At 48.4% G+C, this 4683-nt stretch overlaps 1 protein-coding gene across 1 annotated transcript in view; it reads right to left on the bottom strand.

Moving 5' to 3' along the window:
* MYO7B (myosin VIIB) overlaps window positions 1-4683 on the bottom strand; it is a 64317-nt gene that overhangs the window by 5818 nt on the left and 53816 nt on the right. The gene's annotated exons all lie outside the window — the stretch shown is intronic.

Genomic DNA, 4683 nt, shown 5'->3' with positions numbered 1-4683 from the left:
GTGAGGAATCCTTCCTGAGGAGGAAGAAGCCTCAGGAACCACCAGCCTGTGTAGTGACTCTAAACTCCATCCCCATCCCCTGTGCCACTGGGGGGAAGGAGGGTGAGAAACCGGGAACAAAGGGATTTGGGCCCGGGAAGAAGGGAGGGGTGGGGTAACATATGCAAGCCCTGCTCTGTGTGTTGTGTGTGTCCTGTGTGTTTGATTAGTGTGAAATTCGATTATTTTTTCCCCAAATCGAGTCTGTTTTGCCTGGGACCTTAATTGGTGAAGAAGCCTCCTTGTCCTTTGTCTGGACGCAAGAGTTTTGTCCTCATCCCAGTGTGTGTGTGTGAGGGGAGCTGAGTGAGTGGCCATGGGGCTGTTCCTTTGTTGTCCTCTTGTCCCGAGCCATGCCACCATGCCACCATACCCAGCTATCAGGCTGAATTTTCTTTCCCTGGCTACAGTGAGAGAGCACAATTATGGCAGAAAAAAACAAAGGCAAGAGAAAGAAGTAGAGAAATAGGAGAAGGGAGGCTCAAATTATTTACATTGCGTGTGGGGGATTTTTATTGGACCTTCTGTTGCTTTTTTTCTTTCCAACCTGCTTATTGAAGTCAAGCTGAAGATGCCTCCCTTATTCCTAGCCTTCTCTTTGTAAAACATTGGCACAATCAGAAACTCTGTGCTTGGACTCAGTGCTGCCTTTACCTTGATCACAGTTCCAGAGAGGGGGCATCTCAGCAAGGCAGCCCAGCTGCTGCTCAGACAAGGCAAGCGCTGAGAAGCTAAGGAGCAATCAACTGGTGCTGATCAGCCACCAGTCTCCTCTCACTAGTGGGAACTGCACAATTGCAGGACACCTGGGCAAAGCCTTGGCTTGATACATGGTTGTTTCTGTGGTCTGGTAAATGAAGGGGGACCTTGAGAAGAGTTACCTTGTCTGCAATCTTCACAAAGAGGCTGAAACCTTCCCAGGAGCTCAGCTGCAATTTGGAAGCAATGTTCTGACACAGGGTCCGGACTTTGGTGTTTGTTCCCACATTAAATGTCTGTGAGACAGCAAGACTTCTATTACACAGAGGAAGAATTGAGAACACTGCATATCTTGCAATGTGCTCCTGCATGAACAAATACACTGTGGCTGGGACAGTAAGTACATTCTCACCTGTTCTGTTTCATTGGGGAAACAAATCTTGTGTGAAATCTTTGTATTGTTCTGTAAGATGGCCTCAACTTCCACAGGGTGAGGTGCCCACTTCCTGGAGCCACTCCTGGAAAACACCACCACCATCATTAAGAGAGATCAGCACTGGATGTTTAATCTTTAAGGAGTTGGACAACAGCATTCCATCTGAACAACAGACTCCATCCAAAATGTGCTGTGCTGTGTGATGGGGTGGGCTCCAGTGGGCCTTTGCCCCAGTGCAAATTCAATGCATTAGCAGCAAGAAGCTGAGCATCCTACTAGCCTGTGTATTAAACCTCTGCTCTACTCCTCAAGGAGGCTGCATGAACAAGGCACCTTCTTAGCCAGTACCATTACCCCTTCTATGTATTCAGCAACACTTTTCCTCACTGTTACTGAAGAGTGAAGATAATGGCCACAAGGAGAAATATACATATCCTCGCATCAAGAAAAATCTGTGTGGACCTGCCCCACTTCATCATCTACTCCTGGACTTGCAGCAGAGGGAGGCCACAGGAGGCTAAGGAAGTGCAGCAGCTTAGCTGGAGGCACAGGACCATCTCTCCTTGCAGCCTCAGCGAGGAATTAATTGCCAAGGTAAGATCTGCTGAACACCCATCAGGGTTCTTGCTGCTTCCCTGGCCAGGAGTCTGGGGATGAAGTTTTCTTTATGAAGAAAAAGGTTTACCCAAGGGTTTAGCTGGCTTCCACTCCACGTTTTGTGGGTCAGTTCTTTGAGCTGCCTGCTCTCCCCTTTCCAAAGACAGCAGGTTACTTAAAGGGAGAAGTTGGGCTAGATGGTCGTTTTAGGTCCCTTCCAACTGAAATATTCTACTCTGTAGGTGCAGGTTTAATTTTAGGAAAATAAATGTTCTTAGAAAACAACATTTGTCTTTGTTCCTCATCCAGTTCCCCCGTGGCTCCAGATCTGGGGCAGTTTGGCAGACAGAATTCTTCTCCCTAAGAGCCCATTCTGCTTTCCCTTCCCTGTTTCCCCGCTCTGAAGACACTCTGTACAGCACAACAGGGATTAGAGCATGAATAGCAAATCATACAGGGAGGCAGGAAATTTTCAGTCTTCTCCATGGAGAAAAACAATTAAGACCATTTCCCACTGTGCATTTTTTTAGGCACTTCAAAGGCAAGTTCAATGTGCAGTGATATTTCCCCAGCAGTGCCAAAGCACACATTGCAAGGGACACAGCCCGTTTCAGCATTCCCCTCCAGCCTGACCCACGGGGCTCCCAGACCAAAAACAGGACCCAGCCTGATGGAAGGGGGAGGATGGAGGAGCTGAGGAGGACACTGGGGAGCTTCCTCTTCCTTCCAGTGCCTGAAGGGGCTCCAGGAAATCTGGGGAGGGACTTTGGACAAGGGCAGGGAGTAAGAGGATAAGGGGGAATGGACTAAACTTAAGGAGGGGAGATTTAGGTGAGAGAGCACGGAGAAATTCTTCACCATGAGGGTAGGAAGGCACTGGCACAGGGTGTGGCTGTGGCTGTGGCTGCGGCTGCCCCATCCCTGGAGGTGTTCAAGGCCAGGCTGGATGAGGCTTGTGCAGCCTGGTCTGGTGGGAGGTGTCCCTGCTCATAGCAGAGGGGTTGGAACCTGATGATCTTTAAGGTCCCTTCCAACCTTCACCATTCTATGGTTCCATGTGTGCAGCTCTGTACTACTGAGTCAAACTCAAGACTCATCCTCAGGCATAAGGGTGTTAATGACCTGCTGCCTCACCAAAGGAAAGCCAAGGGCAGGACCTTGTCAGTGACAGCTCAGGATTTAATTTCAATCTGCCTGCCCTTCAGCATGTTTGAAATACCAGAGCTCGGGGTCTGCTGAGTATGTGTGATGCTGAACGTTGAAAAACATGGCTAACTCTGTGGAAGAAAAAAGTGAATCTGTGAGGCTGACCTCTCCTGGCACTTCAAAATGTCTGTAAGACAATTAAAAATAACCATCATTTTAAAAGGATGTAAAGAGAGGAAGGAAGGGAAGAGTCTCAATATTTTAGCCCTTGTGATTTTTTAGCACCTGATGAGTGGTTGGAAAGCTCCATGGTGGAGAAGGAATAGGGGGTGCTCGTTGACAGCAGCTGAACATGAACCAGCAGCATGTCCAGGTGACCAAGAAGGCCACCAGCATCCTGGCTTGCATCAGGAATGGTGTGGCCAGCAGGAGTAGAGAAGTGATGGTGCCCTTGTGCTAGACACTGGTGAGGCCACACCTTGAGTCCTGTGTGCATTTCTGGGCCTCTCACTACAAGAAGGTTGTTGAGTTGCTGGAGCTTGTCCAGAGAAGCTACCAAGCTGGTGAAAGGTCTGGAGAATAAGCCCTATGAGGAGAGGCTGAGGGAACTGGGATTGTTTAGTTTGAAGAAGTGGAGGCTGAGAGGAGATCTCGTTGCTCTCTACAACTGCCTGAAAGGAGGTTATAGGGAGGTGGGAACTGGCCTCTTCTCCCAAGTGAACAATGACAGGAGGAGAGGAAGTAGCCTGAAGCTGCACCAGGGGAGGTTTAGATTGGAGATTAGAAATAATTTCTATACCCAGAGAGTGGTTGGACACTAGAACAGGCTGCCCAGGGAGGTTGTGGTAGAGTCACCATCCCTGGAAGTGTTTAAAAGAAATACAGATACAGTGTTTAGCAACATGATTTAACCACTGAATGTGTAAATTAGGTTATGGTAGGGGGATTTAGGTGATGGTTGGACTTGATGATCTTCAAGGTCCCTTCCAAACAGGATGATTCTATGATTCATTACTTTTGTCCAGTTTGGGCTGGCTATGTGCCAGATTGTGTTTACCTCATCACTGTCTGAATCCTCCGACTGCATTCCAGGGCCAGTGTCTCTTTCTGACGTGTCTCCATGAACTTCTGGGCATGTTTCAGCAGTGACTTGCTGGGTGGGAACAGGCCAGTGCAGAGCCAAAGGAGCTGCCAGCCCTTGGTCACACTGTACCTGTGAACACAAAGCAAACAGTTTAACCACACACACAATATTTGTCTGACCACACACCAGCTACAGGGAAGGGAAGCACAGTCCTATCGTGGTGTGTTGTGCCAGTCAGCAGGGAGCTGTAGATCCACAGAGCCTTCTCACAAGAGCTGCAGCCTCTTCCTGTGCAACAGTCACAGACCGAATGCAAAGACAATGGTGCTCCTAAATCTTCATGACAGTTGCAAATCTTATTAATAAATATAAGCTCTAGTTTAACAGTCGTCTTGGCAGCAATGATCCATGGCCATTCTCTTGGAAAGCCACTGTCAATTTGCTGTTCAAGCTCTTATTTCTTTGGATTGTGCTTTATCAGCTGCTTATGTTCACCTGCCCTCTGGGCTTGCCCAGCACCTGCACGTTGCTTGTAACTGACTTGCCCTTACTGATGCTCCTGCTCTGAAAAGTGACATTGTGTCATGAGGTCACAGTTCTAAAAAACTCCAAGTCTGTACAATTTTCAGGCAGAAAGCTAGTTCCTCCAGCCCTTGGACCTGTGAAATCTGCCAATCACGTC

Source organism: Chaetura pelagica, unplaced genomic scaffold, assembly GCF_000747805.2.
Source record: "Chaetura pelagica isolate M959 unplaced genomic scaffold, ChaPel_1.0 scaffold192, whole genome shotgun sequence".
NCBI classification, from domain to species: Eukaryota; Metazoa; Chordata; class Aves; order Apodiformes; family Apodidae; genus Chaetura; species Chaetura pelagica.
The sequence above is the reverse complement of the archived record's forward strand: the minus strand, read 5'-3'. Positions and strand labels throughout refer to the sequence as shown.